The sequence below is a fragment of the Rhincodon typus genome, chromosome 20 (genome assembly GCF_021869965.1).
Source record: "Rhincodon typus isolate 14 chromosome 20, sRhiTyp1.1, whole genome shotgun sequence".
NCBI classification, from domain to species: Eukaryota; Metazoa; Chordata; class Chondrichthyes; order Orectolobiformes; family Rhincodontidae; genus Rhincodon; species Rhincodon typus.
The window spans coordinates 5,121,271-5,143,299 of record NC_063351.1 but is presented as its reverse complement, the minus strand read 5'-3'; the positions used below and the strand labels follow the sequence as shown (position 1 = coordinate 5,143,299).

The 22,029-nt window shown below is 41.1% G+C and overlaps 1 long non-coding RNA gene across 3 annotated transcripts in view; it reads right to left on the bottom strand.

Moving 5' to 3' along the window:
* The window catches only part of LOC125485556, a 36,735-nt gene extending 14,706 nt beyond the window's left edge, over positions 1-22,029 (bottom strand). The window contains exons 1-4 of one of the 3 annotated variants that reach the window (XR_007264267.1): positions 20,822-22,023; positions 15,194-15,467; positions 4,384-4,448; positions 3,084-3,189 (exon numbers count right to left, since the gene is read on the bottom strand). This is a non-coding gene — a long non-coding RNA (uncharacterized LOC125485556). Of the gene's footprint in view, positions 1-3,083; positions 3,190-4,383; positions 4,449-15,193; positions 15,468-20,821 lie in introns of all 3 variants that reach the window. The other 2 variants (XR_007264266.1, XR_007264268.1) reach the window with 2 other exon arrangements.

Sequence of the window (22,029 nt, the reverse complement as noted above, 5' to 3'; positions counted from 1 at the left end):
CTTGGCTGACACATAAGGAGTGTCAGAGGTTCTGTTCACTCTGAGAGCTGGCTCTGAGGGAGCTGGATCAGTGTCAAAGACTCTCCATCTATAAATAAAGGATAATTTGGTGAAGGGATATCGGCCTCTGTGGAGTTATTTCAACTCTTTTTCTCAAAAAGAGACAGCTGAGAAGTGACAAGGTAGAGGACTTTAAAATTATCAAAGTGTTTGATAGAGGAAAGATAATGAAGTGTTTCCAGTTGCAGAGACTCCAAATCTAAAGGCCACAACTATAAGGTAATCATTAATAAATCCAAAATTTTTGGGGTGGAATTCAGCCAACCAATTCTTCACTGTTACATCAGAATACCTGGTTGGGGATATGATTCAGAGACTACAGGGTTTGCAAAAACTGTAAGTTATTATGGTGAAAATGAAACCAAGAGATACTCTCTCCCCAACGAAGGTAAGATCCCAGTAATCAGGTACTCGACACTCATGGTGTATGCCATAGTAGTCATCTGAGTCATCTTCCACATTGGAGTTCTTAAATAGGCTGTATCTAGAAAGACATAAGGTATAAATCTCTAGACAAAAGAGAAATAATTATGCCCAATGTTTCCAGCGTTCTGATAGCTACCTTTCTGTGTAGCTGCACCAACTGGACCATGCTACATCTGTCCCTCAGGGAACCCCTTGTGTTAAAAAAGCACCTTTGACTACAAGTTCATCGGATAGTAATATACACACACAATGTCCTCAAGGCCCTGTGCAAACAGGGGATGGCCGGTCTTGTTGGATGGCCCCTAAGCAGACTGTCAAAGTCATTTGGCAGAATGCCTGATTGCCAAAGCTTAAAAACAAGCATCGTCTTAGCTGGTGGTGATAAAGACACGTACTATCAGATCCCTTCTGCTTGGCTAGAGTCTCACCCACAGGTTGCATTCAAGGCAGCTGCAGTGGGAAAAGACCAACTCCCACCTCCTTTGGGAAGATGAATTTGCAAATAACGTCTAGAAATTGATGCAGTGGATTTTTGTCAAGATCCATCCCAAACAGCTCCAAAATGTGCTCTGCAGGCTTTTCTTGGGGATGTACACCGAGATTAACATCAGCTGCTGCTGGATGATCATCAATTTAGAAGATCTTTGTTTTACCTAAAAATGGCTGTTCTTCAAATGCAAATAGTTATTGACAACCAACTCTTGTACTTTCCAAGATCCACAACTACACATGGAAGGACTCAGCAAAGCCTGGGGCAGGCTATACAAAGGCTCAATGAGGAAAGGTCATTATTTAAGATATGCCCACCATATTGGACTGAGGGGCTGAAAAGCATGTAAAACTCCTTAGGATGTGTAGTTGGCATGAAATTAATACAAACTCTGAGTGGAAGTGTAGTAAGATACCCCAAGTGCCAGTTTTGAAATAAATTAATCTGTATTGTACTTAATGTTATGTTATATTTGAACTGATGTAAGACAAATAGCTACAGGAGTAGGCTATTTGCCTCATCAAGGGAGTTGGCTCCACCATTCAATAAGATCATGTGTGAGCTAATTCAGTCTGAACTCAACTTTCCTGCCTGTCCCTCATAATCCTTGCTTCCATTGTCAATGTAAAATCTGTTTAATTCAGTCTTGAATATATTCAATGACCCAATTTCCAGTGCTCTCTGGCAACAGAATTCTATAGATTAACAACTCTCAAATATACACTGTTACTTTTTACAGTGTCTCCTACACCTAGAATTCTTTCAGTACAAAGCCTGTCATACACCGTCAGAAACTTATACATATCAATAAGATCACCCCTCCTTCGTAAACTCCAATGCATACTGGCCCTGGTCATTTCTTACTTATAAGATAAATCCCTTGCAGCCAAGAATCAGCTGACCAATTCTTCAGTGAACTGTTTCCTATGTAAGTATATCTCTTCTTAAGTAAGGAGTCAAAAACTGTACATAATACGTGAGCTCTAGGAAGACTTTCACCACTTTTACATTTCACCCCCTTGTAATAAAGACAACATTCCTTCCAAATTACTTGCTGTACTTACATGCTAATATTTTGTGATTCATGAACAAGGCTATCCAGGCTTCTATGAACCACGGTATTCTGCAGCCTATCTCCATATCCCGTCTCGGTTTCAGAGGACAGTGTCTATCTCCCTCATGGTATTATCCCCTGCTGCAACTGCATTCTATTTTATTACCCCCCCACATAAATGGTTCCCTGTACCATGGTGTTATGGTCAATTTGCCACCTGCAGTCTCTGCTCTCGTCTCAACAAACTGCAAAAGTTCAAACTTGTTGGCAAGTTGTGAGGTCTGAGGCTCCTCCAGTTCTACCTTCTAGATCCCCTGATCTGCCTCACACATAGCGACCTCCTCTTGCCCTCACCATGACCAATCCTGAAGTACCTAGCTTAAGAGGAATGACTTGATGATGGTGAAGCTTCATCCTGGATCAGTCATTATTTTGATATAAATGAGTAGCTTTCTAGGTCACAGCAGGCCAAGCTGTTGGTGTGGGGCTGGTGTCATGCATTGACCAGACCCAGTAAGGTTAAGGAGGTTTGCTTCTCTAAAACACATCAGTGAATCAGTCAGGTTTTTACAGCAATCTGACATCTTCATGGTCGCTCTGACTGATACAAACTTTTAAGCTCCACATTTTTCAGGAATTGAATTCAAACCCTCTAACTGACATAGTTGGTTGAACTCAAATCCTCTTGATTAGTAGTGCAAGCTTCATGAAGTATTAGTCCAGTCACACCAGAACCAGGGGTCATAGAACAAGGATTCGGGGTAGATGATTTAGGACGAAGATGAGGAGACATTTCTTCACCCAAAGAGTGGTGAGCCTGTGGAATTCATTACCATAGGAAGTAGTTGATGGCAAAACATTAAATGTATTCAAGAGGTGACAAGATATAGCACCTGGGGCGAATGGATCAAAAGTTATGGGGAGAAAGCAGGATTAGGCTATTGAGTTGAATGATCAGCCATGATCGTGAAGAATGGCGGAGCAGGCTTGAAGGGCTGAATGGCCTCCTCCTGTTCCTATCGTCTATGTTTCTATGAACATCTAAATACTTACATTCAATGTTTCTTCTAATCTCCCAAGGTTCTGTGCACTGTTATTGGTGTCAGCACACCATTCGTAGCATTGAATTCTGGTTCCAGGAGTCACTGCCACAGACAGACTTCAGAGGCCCACGCAGCCAGAAAAAAAATTGGAGAAAACGTTGGTTATGTTGCCAGTACAGTGCTTGAAATTAATACCATGTTAAACAAGTTAAGCAGCCACTTATAATGCAAACTATCCCAGATAGAGCAGGAATGAAGCTTGATGTAGACCTCTTCAATTGCACAAACCGATTACCTTCTCTCCCCATCTACAACTATTGCAATGACTGGGAATTGGACAACCTGATGTCAGTGAGTACTAAGATTGTAGAATGCCTGAAAGCACACTTTAGTCATTAAGGCAATCTAGACATTGTGATGAGTTACAATGTCCCTCAATTCACAGGGATAAATTTAGCTACTGAATGAAAGGATTGGGAACTTCAACACTTTACATCATTTCCACACAATCCCAGGTCAAATGGAAACGCTGAAGAAGCAATGAAAATCACCAAAGGACTTATAAAGAAATTGAGGGAACTCAGCACAGACTTCTGCAAGGTAATCCTTGATGACAAAATACACTTATTGAAAACACGGAAAACAATCCAGTTCAAAGGCTAATGTGACACTACACCCAAACTACTCTTTCAAGAGCAAGAAAACTACTGAGACCAGAAGTAGTAACAGGCATAAGAACAGGAGGAAGACTAGGCCATTCAGCCCCTTGAATCTGCTTCAGCGTTTCATATGATTATGGCTGATCTCATCTTGGTCTCAAATCCACTCTCCTACATACACTCTATAACCCTTCTATCCATTACTAATTAAAGATCTGTCTATCTCCTCCTTAAACTTATTCAATGTCCCTGCATCCACTGCACTCTGGGGGTAGTGAATTCTACCGACTCACAACCCATTGAGAGAAGGAATTTCTCCTCATCTCTGTTTTAAAACTGTTACCCCTTATGCTAGAACTATGGCTTCTCCAAAGATGCTGCAAAATCAAGGTGAAATGACAGAAAATCAAATTGCACTGTGATAAAACTGCAAAGTCATTCACAGAGTTGAGTATTAGGCAGCCAGTAAGAGTGAAAATGTTCAATGCTTTCAACAACACACAGCCCATGTGGCAACCAGGGACCTGCGTGAAGCAGATGTCACCCTGATGATACACAGTAAACGTGAAACACCAAATATATTATCACAACGACACACATCTACATACAACCATTCTCTAGCAATAGAAATGGAACAGCAACAACAATTACCAGAATAACAGCAGCCGCCACACAAACAGCATTTTCCAGAGAAGGAGCATCAGCCTAGCGGATACCTAGCAAGTGGATACAAGACAAACAGCTAAAGACAATGTGGATATGAACCATTAAGATATCTGCACATTTTAAAGACCACATATGCAATGCGTGTGCAGACTGATGGAAGTGGAATTGACTAGCATTTACACACAGTTTTATCAATGAATGATCACTTTATTTGTTAATCATTTATACTGGGTAACTTGAGTAACCTTTAACTACAAATTATAATGCATGCAATCTTTTTGTTTGTTATAAAGAAATGCAATTTTACTTGGTGTACTAGCTGGGTTACCATAGTCACATGACCTCTACCTCCACTATAGGTAGTTTTGTGTGCAGTTTACAGAAGTTGTTACACACATCACTTGTGACAAATTCATTGGCTGGATGAGATGTTCAGATAATTATTCGACTCTCAGATATTTTATTGTATGGGTCTGACTGTTAATCTCCCAAGTACTGCTTTTTGAGTCTGAGGTGTTTTCATTGAATCTTTTCACAGTGTTTATAGATATGCACATTCACTTATACAGCTTTGCTTCCTTCACTTTATATAATCATGTGACATCAACATCATTGAGCAGCATGCTTAGCACTGCTGCCTCACAGTGCCAGGGACCCGTGTTCAATTCCAACCTCGGGTGACTGTCTGTGTGGAATTTGCGTGTTCTCCTTGAGTCTGCATGGTTTCCCTCTGGGTGCTCTGGTTTCCTCCCACAGTCCAAAAGTGGATTGGCCATGCTAAGTTGTCGCATAGTGGCCAGGGGTGTGCAGGCTAGGTGGGTTAGCCATGGTAAATGTGGGGTTATGAGGATAGGGTGACAGTCTGGGTGAGATGATTTTTGGAGGGACAGCATTTGATGGGCTGAATGGCCTTTTTCCAACTGTAGGGATTCTATGATTATACATCATCACCATTATACATTCTACTGATGTTTCTTTGTTCAACAGAAGACAAGAGCAAAATGTGGATATTTGAATTCAGTAGTACAACAGAAAGTGCTGGAAATGCTCAGCAGGTCTTGCAGCACCTGTGGAGAAAGAAACAGTTAAATTGTCAGATCTTTTATCAGAATGCACTTTTAAGTGATATCTTCTAAGCTATATATCTATAGGATGGATACTGCATTCAGTAATTTCAATTTCATAAACATTCACAATGATAAAAGGCACATTAACTTAGGCAAAGCATTGTTTCATATCCAGTTCCTCTAGTCCAAGATTTTCAGTCAACCTACATTTCATTTCTTTTATTCTTTCATGAGATATGGGCATCACTGGGTAGACCATTTTGCCCAGAGAGCAGTTAAGACTCAGTCACATTTTCATGGGTCTGGAGTCACATGTAGGCCAGCAGATTTCCTAGATGAGTTTTTACAACAATCAACAATGGTTACATGGTCATCACTAGAACATCCTTTTTTTTAAATTCAAGATTTTTATTGATTCAAATTCACCGGATACCATGTTGGGATTTGAACCTATACCCCCTGCAAATTAGCCTGGCACTCTGGATTATTACAACAGTGACATTTCCTTTTATGAGTGAAGGGAGGAAATAGCAGGAGCACTAGCAAAAATTTTTAATTGCCCTCTGGTCACAGGAGATTTGCCAGAGGACCAGAGGATAGGCAATATGATTGCATTATTCAAGGGAGAAAGGTATGAACCAGGAAACTACAGACCAGTCAAACTAGTGGTGGGTGAACTATTGGAACTAATTCTGAGGGACAGCATTAATCTGTCTGCACTTGGAGAGACAGGGATTAATCAAGAGCACTTAACATGGATTTGTTAAGCCAGGGTCAATTTTTAAAAAGGTCACCAGGTGAGTAGATGAGGGCAATGCATTTGATGTAGTTTACTTGCATTTCATGAAGGCCTTTGATAGCAGACAGATAGCAAAGTGAAGAGCCCACGTGATCCAAGGAAAGTTGGCAAATTGGATTCAGAATTGGCTAAGTGGTGGGAAACGGCAGGTGATGATCAGGGGGTATTTTGTGCCTGAAAGCCTGTGTCCAGCGGAGTCATGCAGAGATCAGTAATGGGCCATTGTTTTCTATGGTATATATAAATGATTAAGGCTTGGATGTAGGAGGGTTAATCAGTTTGTGGATGATACAAAAATTGGTAGACTTAGATCGCAGTAAAATGTAGACAGGCTGGTCAGATGGGCTGATCAGTGGCAAATGGAATTCAATCCATATAATTGTGAAGTGGTGGGCAGGATGAACAAGGAAGAGACTATAAGATGAACAGTAGGACCTTGGAGAGCACCAAAGATCAGAGGGACCTTGATTTGCATGTCCTTCGGTCCCTTGAGGGATAGGTAGATAAAGTGGATAAGAAGGTATATGGGATATTTGTCCTTATTAGCCAAGGCACACAGAAAAAGTAGAGGGGTTCTGCTGAGACTGAGTGTCATATTGGTTAGGCCACAGCTATAGAATTGTGAGCAGTTCTGGCAGCCGCATTATAGGAGTGATATGATTGCGGTGGAGAGGACGCAGGAGAGATTTATCAAGATATTGACTGGGCTGGAGTGTTTCAGTTATATGGAGAGACTGGATAAACTGGGGTTGGTTTCCTTGGAGCAGAGGAGACTGCAGAGGCCATGATTGAGATGTATAAAATTATCAGGGATGTAGATATGGTAGACAGTAAGTGACTTTTTCGCTTGTGGAGGGATCAATGACTGGTGGCATAGATTTAAGGTAAGGGCAGGAGGTCCAAAGGAGATATGGGGTGCTGAAAAATAGAACAGTTAGGTGCTTGGTTTTGACTGGGACGTACTTGATGGGCCAAAGAGCCTTCTTTCTGTGCTGTAGAAATCTATGACTTCAAGTCTGTACGCCACCATCTCATCCATAGACTCATTAAGAATCCAGATGACTGTAGGATTTAACTGAATTAACTATTACCTGGCTTTTGTACTGGAATTCTTTGATGAAGTGAGAGAGAGTAATAATAATTATAGTAATTGTATAGTATAGTAATTGTAACAAGGTCAGCCAGGTGGACCTCATATGATATGAGTTCCCTGTCTTGTGGTTATTAATCTGGTCCAATCAGTAAGCCTTAGCTGACAGACATAAAAAAAGGCATGTCAGACATCCTGTTCACTCTGAGGGAGCTCAACCAGTATTAAGGTCTTTCCATTTGTAAAGAAAGAGTGACTTGGTGACGGGATACTGGCCTCTGTGGAGTTATTTCAGGTAGAAGTGTGTTGATGTGTATATGGATTTCCAAAAGGCATTTGATAAAGTACCAAATAAAAGATAGGCTAGCAAAATTGATACCCAAGGGACCCTGCAATGTGGATGTGAAAATGACAAAGGGACAAAAACAGACAGCAGTGGTGAACTCTGTATTTCAGAATGGAGGGAAGTGTACATTACTGCTCCCCATGCATCATTATTAGGACCACACCTCTTTTCGCTATATATTAATGATCTTTACGTTGGCATACAGAGCAGGCATAATTTCGGTTTACTGATGCCATGCAAATCAGAAATGTAAAGAATGAGGATAGGAGTGACAGACAGGCGAAATACATTACAGATGAAATTTAACGCAGAGAACTGTGATATGTTTTATAAGTTCAAATAAAGTGCGGCAATATAAATTAAATTATGTACTTTTACATGGGGAGCAGGAACATCGAGGCCAGACGTTTGTAGACTAATACTTGAAGTCAGCAGGACAAGTTGAGAAGGCTTTTATTAAAAAAGGAATATTGGCTTTATTAATTAATAAATGGAATACAAAATTCAAAACCGTTATAAAACATTAACTAGGTCTCCATTGGAGTATTGTGTTCAATTCTGGGTACTGCACTTAAAAAGGGATGTGAGGACTTAGAGAGGATGCAAAAATGTTTACTTAAATTATGCCAAAGATGCAGTACTTTGCCTATGAGGAGAGACTATAGATATTACTCTCCCTAGAGCACAGGAAGTTAAAAGCACATTTAATAGTGGTCTTCAAATTTTGATAAAGTAAATAAGAATCCATTTCCAGTAGCAGGTGAGTCAGGTAGCCAGTTTAAACAAATTTAATAGAATCCCTACAGTGTGGAAACAGGCCACACCGACTCTCTGAGGAGCATCCCACCCAGACTCACCCACCTACCCTATTACTGTAACCTTGCATTTCCCATGACTAATCCACCTAACCTATACACTCCTGGACACCAAGGGCAATTTAGCATGGCCAATCCATCTAACTTGCACATCTTTGAGATGGTGAGAAATGCATTGACCGAAAGAGTTGTGGAAGCAAATCTGTACAATCAAAACAGGATTGGACAAATAGTTACATAGAATCCCTACAGTGTGGACACAGGCCCTTCAGCCCAACAAGTCCACAATGACCCTTGGAGCATCCCACCCAGACCCACGCCTTTATAACCGACCTAAGCTACACATCCCAGAACGCTACAGGCAACTTAGCATGGCCAATCCACCTAGCCTGCACACCTTTGGACTGTGGGAGGAAACCGGAGTACCCGGAGGAAACCCGCACAGACACGGGGAGAATGTGCAAACTCCACACAGATAGTTGCCCGCAGGTGGAATCGAACCCAGGTCCCTAGCGCTGTGAGACAACAGTGCTAACCACTGAGCCACTGTTGGCAGGAAGAACTTAACAGTGTTAAATGGAAAGTGCAAGAGAGTAGAATTCATTTAATAGCTCTTTCAAAGATCCAGAACAAACATATTGAGCCAAATAGCCACCTTCTATGCTTGATCATTTTATGATTCAATGAATTGCATTTTCCTGGCATTCAAAATCCAACTGAATGGGCGCATTAATGCTCTTAATGGAAAACAAGCTTTGAAGGTTATGTTGTTGCAATATCTATGGTGCTTTTCTGTATAGGTCCGATCACTTAAATTTGGTAATTGAATGAATAAGCCAAAAAAAATTGAGGTATTACTATTAACCATCTACAAAGTGACAGTTTACAGCATGTTAAATAGTCCAAGTCTTTTGGGCAGAAAATCAGTACTTGACACTTTGTTCAAAACCTGTATATTTAATTGTCCATAACTGATGTCAGGCAACTCAGATCTGGCAGCATCTGTGAAGGAAAAGACAGAGTTAACGTTTCGGGTCTGGTGACCCTTCCTCAGAACCTCACCGGACCCGAAACGTTAACTCTGTCTCTTCCTTCACAGATGCTGCCAGACCTGCTGAGCTTTTCCAGCAACTTTGTTTTTCTTCTGGATTTACCGCATCCGCAGTTCTTTCGGTTTTTATCAGACAACTCAGGATTGACTGTAATACAAACATGTTCAATAAATAAATAGGACCTCATTAATGCTGAATTATCTTGTGTACTAATCCACTCTGAGTGCTGTGGGTTTATTCTGTGTACGATCGTAGCAAACATGGCTGATTGAGGAAAGCCAATGGGTTGCTGCTCTAATATTGACATCTTGAACAAAACTAATGAACTGCCAAGATGAGCCAAACACACCTTCCAAAACCTGTCAGACTTGCTAAAACTACATGAAGAGTTATACATTGAATTGCACGAGAGATCTAACCCACACAGAAAAAAGGAAAATGCAGTGTAAAGATCAATAAGTCCAGGAGTCACATGTCCACTGATGACAGACTGCACGTCAGAGACACAATCATAACAGTGGTCCTCTTCTAGCCCAAAAAACCTAGCAGTTGGCTGAAGCACTTTAAAAGCCTGGTTTTGATCTCTGAGGGCTGGTTTCAGAGATGGTAGTCTCGTTCAACATTGTCCCTCCATGCACATGGAAAGCTGATTTCTTAGAGGACCCAGATGCAGAGCTGTGAATAGAAAATGTCTTCCTTGAAGGCTACTGTTCCCCGGATATTCCTAATTGTGACTAGTTGGTGCTTTCTGTATGTGTGTTGAATAAGGCACATTGGCCTTTGCTTGATAAATAGAAAGCCAAAGAAAGAATTTCTGATGAAAGGCATCAACCTAAAAGGCTAACTTCACTTTCTCCCTCAGATGCTGCCAAACCTGCTGAACATTTTCAGCATGTTCTCTTCCTTTCAATAATTTCCATTCTGGTTTGCTGCAGTGTGGATGGCACCAAGAAATGTGGTCTGCTAATGACTGGAAAATTGCAAAACGCTTGCTATTTTAGAGAAGTTAACTGCTGTTCAAATAAGACAGCTTAGACATAGAGATCTACAGCACAGAAACAGGTCCTTCAGCCCATCACATTAACTCCAGTCAAAAACAATCACCTATCTATTTAATTCTATTTTCCAGCACTTGGCCCCTAGTCTTTTATGCCTTGGCATTGCAAATGCACATCTAAATACTTCTTAAATGTTATGAGGGTTTCTGCCTCTACCATCCTTACAGGCAGTGAGTTCCAGATTCCCACCAGCCTCTGGGTGAGAAAGTTTTTTTTTTCTTCACATCTCCTCTAAACCTGCTGGCTTTGCCTTAAATGTATGCCCCCTGGTCAATGATCCCTCCAACAAAGGGAAAAGCGTCTTCCTCTCTATTCTATTTATGACCCCTATTATTTTAGACGGACGTGATATTATTGCTAGACTATAATCCAGACACTCAGCTAATGTTCTATGGACCTGGGTTCAAATACCACTATGACAGATGGGAAAATTTGAATTCAACAAAAAAGATGTGGAATTAAGAATCTATTGATGACCATAAAACCATTATTGATTGTTGGAAAGATCTATTTGACTCGCTAATGTCCTTCAGGAAAGGAAATCTGCCATCCTCACCTAATCTGGCCTACATGTGATTCTGACTTTATAACAGGAGTTTAAATAAAGGCCACAGCAATGTAGTTGACTCTCAACTGCCCTCTGAAATGGCTTAGCAAGCCATGCAGTTGTATCAATCACTATGAAGTCTCAACAAAGAAATGAAACTGAAAAGGACCATCTGTCATCAACCTAGGCAATGGAAAAGACACTGACAAAAACAGCCCTGCCGACCCTGCAGAATCCTCCTTACTCCCATCTGGGGGCTAGTGTCAAATTGGGAGCAGTCTCATGGACCAGTCAATCAACAGCCTCACACTGTCTGTAAGGTATGATTCCGTGAGTATGACTATGTCCCAGACACCATTATCACCGTCCCTGGATAATGTACTGTCCCACCTGCAAGACAGACCCAGCAGAGGTGGTGCTACAATGATATACAATCAAGAGGGAGTTGCCTTGGAGTCCTCAACATTGACTCCAGACCCCATGCTCATGGCTTCAGTTTAAATACAGGCAAGGAAACCTCGTGCTAATTGACATATTCTGTCCTCCCTGGGCTGATGAATCAGTACTCCTTGGTATTGAACCATTTCATTGTGGGTCAATCTACAGGATATGGGCTGCATTGGCTCAAAAAGGCAGTGCACCATCACCCTCTCAAGGGAAATCGGAGACGGGCAATAAATGGTAGCCCTGGTAGCGACATCCATGTCCCATGAGTGAATTAAAAAAAGATACATCTCAATCATGTTCAGTCTCAATTTTCTCTGTTCTAAGGAAAACTACCTTATCTGATCCTCTCTCCTCATAATTGAAACTCTCCTGCGCAGACAACATCCTGGTAAATCTCCTCTGCACTCTCTCCAGTGCTGTCACAACTGTCCCATATTGTGGATTCCAGAACTGCACACAATATCTACTGTGGCCTAACCAATGTTTTATACAGTTTAAGGATAATCTCCCTGTTTTTAAACTCTACGCCTCGGTTAATAACGGTATGTATCCCAGATGTCTTCTTAACCAGTTTATCTACCTGCCCTGATACGTTAAGGGACTGATGTACATGCTCATCAAGATCTCTTTGATTCTCAGTGCTTCCCAGGCTCCTACCACACATCATGTATCCCCTTGTCTTTTTTGTCCTTACTTGGGTTATGACAGAAATTTTTACTGAATGGTATGTTGGTGGGGTCACAAAATGAAGAAAGTTAGTCCTAATTCTAAACAACATTACTGAAACCCTCACTTATTTAGGCTGGGGAATTCAGCATCTGACTTTCTAACAGGAGTTTAAATAAAGGCAGATACATTGTGTACGGTGCTACTTAATTTCCCAAATAATCATTTGCTTCAGTTTTGTTAAAATAGCCAACTCATATAATGAGAAAATCACCATTTTCTATTAATGTTTGGAGATTTTTGCTTTTTATTTTCATTACTAACAAATGGGAAGCAGATGTTGTCAATGAACAGCACTCACAGATGCTCAAGTACAATTTGTTGGCACAGATGACAAGATGTTTTTCAATGACTCAGTTTTGAAGCTCAGTGGTTAACTAGTACAAAATATTTTCCATGACTAAACACTACATTTCTTACTCTTCAGCGTGCGGGACTTTCCACTTTGTCACTTTATAAATTAAAGACCCTTAGTGCTAGAATTGGATTGAAAACATGTGGGGAAGGGAGCAGCGGGAGGTGGGTGGGAAGAATGTGTAAATTTAACCTACGTCCTTTGGTAGGAATGTAGGCAGAGAAGGACTGACAGCTGCCTGCTCATTGTGATGATTTGTGTTCAGCCAGCACATGCCTATTATAGCTGAACATTAACAAGAAGGCTAGGTATATGAGGTGGTTAAGAGGGTCAATAGGATACGTTCCCTTAATAGCCAAGATATACAGTGATCTCTCCTGCGATCACATACTTCCTACAATCAAGGTCTCATTTTTTTTTGCAATGAGGTCTTTTAATGTCTCTGCACAGCAGCAACTTGCTAAACCGTCAATATGTCAGCACGCTTAGCAATAACGTGCTCACTGACCCTCAGTTTGGTTGAGTTATGGCCCCACAATTTCTTACCTCATTACAGCCTTGGACAGAATTCCAGAGGTGAAATGTGAGTAACAACCCTTGAAACAGAAGCAGAAGTAGGCTTTTTGAGCCTGCTCCATCATTCAATGTGATCATGGACGATTATGCAATTAGTTCTCACTTTCTCTCCATATCCTTTGATTCCTTTGGCCCAAAGAGTTATCTCTAACTCATTTTTCAAAACATTCAATGATTTGACTTCCACCGCTTTAGCTGGCAGAAAATCCCACAGGCTCGTCACTCTCTGGATGAAGAAATTTCTCCTCATTTCAGTCCTAAATGGCCTAACCCATATCTTTACACCGTGATCCCTGGATCTGGAGTCCCCACTCATTGGGAACATTCTTCTTGCTTTTACCCTGTTTAGCTTTGTTGAAATTTTATAGGTTTTATGAGAGCCTGGCTATTCTTCTATACTTCAGTGAATACAGTCCTAACCGATCCAGTTTCTTTTCATATGTCAGTTCTGCCATCCCACGAATCAGAACTTCCTCCATACCTGGGACATCCTTCCTCAAACTGCACACAATAGTGCAGGTGTGGTCTCACCAAGGTCCTGTACAATTGCAGCAAGACAACCTTGCTCTTGAACTCAAATGCTTTCACTACGAAGGCCAACATACCACTTGCCTTCTTAACCGTTTGCTGCACCTCATGTTTACTTTCAGCAACTGGTTGACAAAGATATCCAGATTTCATTACATCTCTCCCTTTCCCAATATATTGCCATTCAGATGATAATATGCTTTCCTGTTTTTGCTACCATTTATCCACATTATACTTCATCTGCCATGCATTTGCCCACACACTCAACTTGCCCAAATCGTACCAAAGCATCACTGCATCCTTTTCACAGTTCACCCTCTGACCCATTATCCTGACATCAAGGACGCGCATGATCAGGTGTGACTTCAAGGAGTCCTAGCAAAACTGGAGTCATATAGTCATAGAGATGTACAGCATGGAAACAGACCCTCCAGATATCTCCGATAATGAGATAACAAGGTGTAGAGCTGGATGAACACAGCAGGCCAAGCAGCATCAGAGGAGCAGGAAAGCTGACGTTTCGGGCCTAGACCCTTCTTCAGAAAATGACCCTTCTCCAGATATCTCCACCAGATATCCTAAATAAATCTAGTCTCACTTGCTTGCATTTGGCCCATATCCCTCTAAACCCTTCCTATTCATATGCCCATCCAGATGCCTTTTAAATGTTGTAATTGTACCAGCCTCTACCACTTCCTCTGGCAGCTTGTTCCATACATGCACCAGCCTCTGTGAGAAAAAATTGCCCCTTAGGCCTCTTTTAGAGCTTTCCCCTCTCACCTTAAACCTATGCCCTATAGTTTTGGACTCCCCCCACCCTGGGGAAAAGACCATGTCTATTTAGTGCAGGTTTATAGTTCCTTGAAAGTGGAGTTGCAGGTAGATAGGATAGTGAAGAAGGCATTTGGCATGCTTGCCTTTATTGGTCAGTGCACTGCGTATAGGATTGGGAGGTCATGTTGCAACTGTACAGGACATTGGTTAGGCCACTTTTGGAGTATTGTGTGCAATTCTGGTCTCCCTGCTATAGGAAGGATGTTGTGAAACTAGAAAGGGTTCAGAAAAGACTTACAAGGATGTTGCCAGGGTTGGAGAGTTTGAGCTATAGGGAGAGGCTAAATAGGCTGGGGCTATTTTCCCTGGAGCATCAAAGGCTGAGGGGTGACCTTACAGAGGTTTATAAAATCAAGAGGGTCACAGATAGGGTAAAAACACAAGGTCTTTTCCCCAGGGTAGGGCAGTCCAAAACTAGCGGGCATAGGATTTCCTCCAACAAACTGCCCACCACCGATGTCAGGCTCACTGGTCTACTGCTCCCTGGCTTTTCCTTACCACCTTTCTTAAATAGTGGCACCACGATAACCAACCTTCAGTTTTCCGGCACCTCACCTGTGGCTATTGATGATGCAAAAATCTCAGCAAGGGCCCAGCAATCACTTCCCTCGCTTCCTATAGAGTTCTAGGGTACACCTGATCAGGTCCCGGGGATTTATCCACCTTTATGCATTTTAAGAAGTCCAGCACCTCCTCCTCTGTAATATGGACATTTTTAAAGATGTCGCTGTTTATTTCCCCACATTCTCTATCTTCCATATCCTTCTCCACAGTAAACACTGAGTCAGTGGAAACCAGAGGGATAGCTCTCAGCTGGTTGCAGTCATACCTAGCACAAAGAAAGATGATTGTGGTTATTGGAGGTAGTCATTGCAGCTTCAAGATATCTCTGCATGTGCTCTTCAGGGTACTGTCCTGGGCCTGACCATATTCAACTGCTTCATCAATGACTTTCACTTCATCATAACGTCAAAAGTGAGGTTCACCAAAAATTGTACAATGTTCAGCACCATTCGTGACTCCTCAGATACTGAAGCAATGCATGTCCAAATGCAGCAAGACTTAGACGATATCCAGGCTTGGGTTGAAAAGTGGCAACTAACACTTGCACCATGCAAAGATCAAGCAATCACAATCTCCAAAATGAGAGAAGCTAATCATCCCTTGACATTCAATAGTGTTACTATCACTAAATCTCCCACTATCAATATGCTGGTTGTTATCATTGAACAGAATCTGAACTGGGCTGGCCATATAAATACAAAAGCAGATCAGAGGCTAGGAATCCTGCAGCAAATAACTCACTTTCCATATCCCCATAGCCTGTACACCATCAACAAGGCAAATGTCAGGAGTGTGAGGGAATACTCCCCATTTGCCTGGTTGAGTGCAGCTCCAGCAACACTCAAGAAGCTTCACACCATCCAGGACAAAGTAGCTGACTTGATTTGCACCACATGCGCAAAAATTTACACCCTCCACCACCAATACTCAGCAGCAGCAATGTGTACTATCTACAAGATGCCCGGCAGAAATTCACTATGACTCCTTAGACAGTTCTTTACAAACCCATGACAACTTTCATCTAAAATGACAACAGCTTTAAATACATGGGAACACCATCACCTGCAAGTTCTCCTCCAGGTCACTCACTATCCTGGCTTGGAAATATATCATCATTCTTTCAACGTCTTTAGGCCAAAACCCTTGAATTCCCTCGCCAATGGCATAATGGATCTACTTACAGCATATAGACTGTAGCAGTTCAAGAAGGCAGCTTACCATCACCTTCTAAGAAATATGAGGAACGTAAAACCAGGAACAAAAACAAAAGTCACTGGAAAAGCTCAGCAGGTCTGGCAGCATCTGTGAAGAAAAATCACAGTTAACATTTTGGATTCAGTGACCCTTCCACAGAATTGTAAAACCAGGTTTAGAATGCATGTATGTAAATGCACAAAGGATGATGAACACCGTTAGAGAGCTGCCAACAGAAATAGTCATGTTGGAATGTGATGTAGTAACAATATAGTGAGGGCTGTACACTTAATATTCAAGGTACAAAGTGTTTAGAAAAGATGGTGGGTATAAAAGAGAAATGAGGTAATTGACTTGCTCACCGAGCTGGCTTGTTCTTGTTCAGGCATCATCAATGGAGCCTCCGATGAAGCGGTGTTATTCCATTCTGCTTGGAATTTATACTGTTTGGTCCGTTATGGCAAGAAGTGTCATTTCCGGTTTTGATCTGTATGGGTTTGTATATAGGGTCCAATTCTATGTGTTTGTTGATTGCATTACGGGTAGCATGCCTCTAGGAATTCCCTTGCATGTCTATGTTTGGCTTGGGCCACTAAGGTTATCTTGTCCCAGTTAAACCGATGGCCTTAGCTGTCCGAGTATACAGATATTAAGGAGAGTTTGTCGTGCCGTTTTGCTGCCAGTTGATGTTTGTGTATTCTGATGGCTAGTTTCCTTCCTGTCTGTCCGACGTAACGTTTGTGGCAGCTGTTGCATGATATTTTATAAACCATGTTGGTTCTGCATGTTGTGGGAATGGGGTCTTTTTTTAAATTAAAGATTAAAGACCCCCTTCTCACAATTTGCAGAACCAACGTGGTTACAAAATACCATACTATCGACAAACACATTGAATTGGATCCCATATACAAACCCACATTGATCAAAACCAGAAATGACACTACTCACCGTAACAGACAAACAGTATAAATTCCAACCAGAGTAGAACAACATTGCTTCATTGGAGGCTCCACTAATGATATCACCTAGCATGGTGACGAAATGTCTGAATTAGAACAAGCCACCTCGGTGACCAAGTCAATAACCTCACCCACAACCCAAGCTACAGATCTTGCCAAAACTTTGAATAAAAGAGAATATAGTGGTAGGTCTGATTAGGGATACAATTGCAGTTTTAGAAAGAGTGGATGCCCTGAGGGGGTTAGAAGAGAATTCATTTGGACAGAGTTAAGAAGCAAGAAATGGATTATCACCTTACTGGGGATATTCTATTGACTTCCAAATAGCAGGAAAGTGATAGAGGAGGAAATCTGTAGGAAGATTCAAGAGATACATAAAAACTATACAGCGGTGATGTTTAATGAATTTAATTACCAAAATTTCAATTGGGATAAGAGTAAAGTCAAGGGATAAGTGGGGGAGGAATTTCTGAAATGTGTTCAAGAAAATTTCCTTAATGAATATGTTCTCAGTCCAAGTAGAAAGTAGGTATTGATGGATCTGGTGGTAGGGAATAAGGTGGGCCAAGCAGCCAAAATGTCCAAAGGCAACACTTGGATAAGAGTGATCTTTAGGTAAGGGTTAGATTAGTAATCAAAGAGATCAAGGAACAATCTTAATTGGAACTTCTAAATTAGAAGACGGCTCATTTCAAAGGAGGGGAATGAGCCAGGGTTGAATGGAGCCAATAACAAACTGGAAAAACTGGAATAGAACAATTAATGATCTTTAAGCAATACATGTGTCAGGTATAGGTAGGCATATTCCAACAAGGATAAAAGGTAGAGGAACCAAAGCCAGGGCTTTTTTGGATGATAAGGGAGATAAAGTATAATGAAACAAAAAATGAGATTTAAAATGCATGTCAGATGAATTATTCATGTGAAATCAATTTGATTTGATTTATTATTATCACATGTACTAAGATAGAGTGAAAAGTACTGTTTTGCAAGCTATCCAGACAAATCATACCTAACATAAGTCCATCAGGGTATACAGTAGAATGCAGAATATAGTGTTACTGCTAAAGAGAAGGTGCAGAGAAAAATCAACTCTAATATATGACAGGTCTGTTCATAAGTCTGGACTAGCGGGGAAAAAGCTGTTCTTGAATCTTTTGGCACGTTTTCAAACTTTTGTATCTTATGCTCAATGGAAGAGGGTGTAAGAGAGTATAACCAGGGTGGGACGGGTTTTTTTATTCTGCTGGCTACTTTCCCGAGGCAGCGGGAAATTTAGATGGAGTCAATTAAAGGAAAGCTGGTTTTAGTGATGGACTGGGCTGTGATCACAACTTTCTGCAATTTCTTGCAGTCTTGGGCAGAACAGTTGCCATACCAAGTTGTAATGCACCCGGATGTTTTCTACGGTGCATCCTTGACAGGAAAATTGAAGAGGAAAATAAGACTGGTAAAGCGATATGAGAACGGAAACTCAGTCAAGATAAATAAACAATCTTCAATTGGTATGCAAATAGGAAGCAAACATTTGAGAGGTGAGGTGGGTTCTATTAGGAACAGAGAAAGTAATTAATACTAAAGTAATTAATACTAAAAGGTGCAGGCCAAAACTAGAATGCTTAATAAGCACAATATTTTGTATCAGTACTTATTAAGGAAGAGAACACTAACAAAATATTGGTTGAAGCAGAGATGGCAGAGGTGGCCTATGATGTGAAAATTGTTAGGCAGGGGTCCTGGAAAGGTTGGCTATGCTCAATGGATATGACACCTGGCCTGAATGTCTTACAGCGCATGTTGCCGAAGGAATGGAGGTAACGCGAGGGCCTGCCATAGTCTTCCAATCTTTCCTAAACACATCTGCAGTGCCGAAGGATTCGAGAGCAGCAAACATACATCTTATATCTAGTAACTATAGGCTAATTATTCAACATCAGTGGTGGATATGGTTTTAGAATCAATGATCAGGGGGAAAAAGAAACAAACACTTGGAGAAATTTGAGTTAATTAAGGAGATTCAGCACAAATTTATAAAACGCACATCATGGCTGGTTTAACCTAACTGAATTTTTTGATGAAGTAACAGAGAAGGTTAATGAAGTGGATCCAACAAATGATGTCCGTATGAACTTACAAGAAACTTTTGTCAAAACACCATCTAAAAAGCTGAGGCTCACGGAAGAGGAGGGTCAATGTTAGATTAAGGATTGAAAATAGCAAGTTGCGGTGAATAGTAGCTTTTCAGACTGAAAGGTGGTAGACAGTGGGGTTCCAGAGGGGTCAGTGATAGGACCACTCCCTTTCCAATAACATATAAATGATGTGGATATTAGAATACAAAAATTATACCAAACATGAAGGTGTAGCAAAAAGTCAGGATGATAATAATTGACATGGATAGGTTAGCAGAATAAGGAGACAAGTGGCAGACAGAACCTACTACTGACATTTGCATAGCAGTGTACTCTAAAGGAAAGGCTTGAGCGATGCAATAGAGACTTAGGGTACAGTCCTAAAGGGTGTAATGTGGAACTTCAGGGGTCACATGCAAAGTTCTCTGAAGGTAGTAAAACATATTGAGAATGGTTAGCAAAGTGTATTGGATCTTGTGACTCCTAAGTGGAGGTCTTGAGTATATATGCACAGAAGTTATGCTGAACCTTTATGACGCTCTGGTTAGGCACAACTAGAATACTATGCTCATTTGTGCTCATGACATTTTAGTGACAAAGTTAGAGAATCCAGATTGTTCTCCTGAAGCAAATGAGACTGAGGGATGATTTTGATAGGGCTGTTCATGGTTATGACAGGTTTGTAAACGGTAGACGTAGAAAAATTGGTCCCATTGGCTGATGACACAACACCTAGGGGACATAGATTTGGGGAACAAATGCAATAGGGGATGTCAGAAAGTACGTTTTTAGCAGTAAGTGGTAACGATGTGGAACTAACTCACTAAGAAGGGTAGTGGGAGCCAAGATGACTGATTTCAAAGGAAATTATGATAGGTATTTGATTGAAACACCAACACAGGGCTACAGGGATGGAGTAAGGAGATGGGGCTGACTCGACGCTCTATGCAGTAGCGGAATGGACTTGAAGAGCCAAATGAACTCCTTTTGTCCAGTAAATATTCTATGACAAAGATGGGAATTTTACAAACAAAACATTACTAAACCAAACAGTCATTGTAAGTGGGAAAAACAGGTGTTGACAGAATGGGACTTGGAGCAAATATGGATATAGGAGTATGAATGAGTTGACATTTATAGAAGGTACAAGTAACATTGAGGATGGTTTCAGCATCAGATGGATTGAGACAGGGGCAGAAATAAGCAATATTATGGAGATAATTATAAATATTTAATTATGAGTAACCCTTTCACCTGGCGGGCTTGAAGGTCAGAAGTACCCAGTACTTAGATATCCCCTTGCAATATCACTGATGGATTGTTGGATAACTTACAATTTCAGATTACTCCTAAGGGTAATTTCAGCCACAATAAACAACGTGTCGATACCAGTATAAGGGACTGAGAGTCAGAAAATGGCAAAACAATGTTGGTGATTTTATCTCCAGTCTGTGCTTCAAGTATAGGTCCCTACTGGGAGTATGGGATCAATGAATTTATTCAGGACTCCTAGTCCTGTCAGTTTTTTTGCAGCTCATGTTAGCATTTGCTGCTTCTGTAGGTTAGATGAGTATCAAACTGCAGTGCATTCCACTTTAGTCAATCCTAATGAATAACGATTTTTCCTCCAAATCACGTCAGAGATTTAAACTTCATTCTAGGCCCATACTTAAGTGCAATTCTAAGGAGGGAGTGCTACACTGTTAAAGGTGATCAATCTGCAGATGAGGAATTAAACTGAGTTACAACGTTCCCCTTCAATGGATATAAAGGTTCCTACAATACTCCTCCAGAAAGATCTGGGATGTTTACCCAGTAGTTTGCTTAACATCTGGTAATTTATCTCATTGCTGTGTGTGATTTTTCTGTCTCTTTGGCAGCGTTCCTTCTCATTAGATGATAGTTTGAACTTTGTTAGAAAGATCTGTATTAAACATCAGCTGTGTGATTTAGGTGCTCCGTTCTGGCATGGCATTTGCTGAGGAGGAAGACATTGAGCTGAGAAGGTGTTGGACTTTCTGGCTTGTTTTCTTTGGCCAGCTAAGCTGTCCTTTACTACTCACCTCTTCCAATGATTCTCTGGCCAGGGGTCATGGTTGTCAATGACTAACTCCCTGTTGTCTGTATCAATGTATGACATCTTTATATATTGCTTGAAAAAATCCTTGTAGTAGAGGTAAGGTCATCCAGCAGATCATGATTCAGTGGCCACTTCACCATAAGGGAGGATCATCCAATGATCGTGGTTGAAACATCACAATGTTGTTGGCTTAATGAATGTATCCTGTGGAAATCACATGCTCCAGGACTTCTGAGTTGCTAACTGTCCTGCAAGAGATGCTAATGATACGTGAGGTACTACAAGCTTTCAATCCAGCTCACACTCTCCAGGTTTCATTACTGTGAAGCAGTACGCTGAAAACAAAGGACTGGTAGACTTTCAATTTGCTGTTCTCACTTAGGGTGCTGTTGCACATTCTTAATGTATAGAGATACAAAACCTGCAGCTCTCGCAATGCACTTGTTGATTTCAGCAACAAGT